Genomic DNA, 593 nt, shown 5'->3' on the forward strand with positions numbered 1-593 from the left:
ACAAATGAAATTTAAGGTCGAACAGGAAACAGTCATGTGAGCTCAGAATGAAACGAAGGCCAAGCAAACCTACTGGGCTGACTTCAACATTTTCTACCTGCGTTTATTCGTGTCAACATAAAAATGAAAGACCTGTTTTTATCTGCAGTGACTCATTTCTATTGTCATTCTCATTTCAACAGGTCAGTGGAACCATCAACACGTTACAGAACTACAGAAAGAACCAAAAATGTTCTTCAGCTGACATCATCACTGTGAGTGTGAGTCCAGCACAGTGTGGAGCGTTTTAAATGTAAAGAAGAGTTGAGGTTGAAGATGAAATCACACGCAAACACAGGAGACGATGTGTTACTTTATTTTTCTATTAGTGAATGAGTCTTTAATACAGGTACTTGAAGGACGCGCAGGTCTTCTCAGTTTAATAAATACACATTACAGCGAAGACTGAAACTCTGTGACAGCATCGCATCAGGACAGGAAATGACCTCAGCGTGACGAGCAGAGATGAGACGTCCTGTCTTTGTCAGCACTTTCTCTTCATGCTGTTACACACACACACACACACACACACACACACACACACACACACACAC

The sequence above is a fragment of the Pundamilia nyererei genome, unplaced genomic scaffold (genome assembly GCF_000239375.1).
Source record: "Pundamilia nyererei isolate P.nyererei 1_Seehausen unplaced genomic scaffold, PunNye1.0 scaffold00105, whole genome shotgun sequence".
Classification (NCBI taxonomy): domain Eukaryota; kingdom Metazoa; phylum Chordata; class Actinopteri; order Cichliformes; family Cichlidae; genus Pundamilia; species Pundamilia nyererei.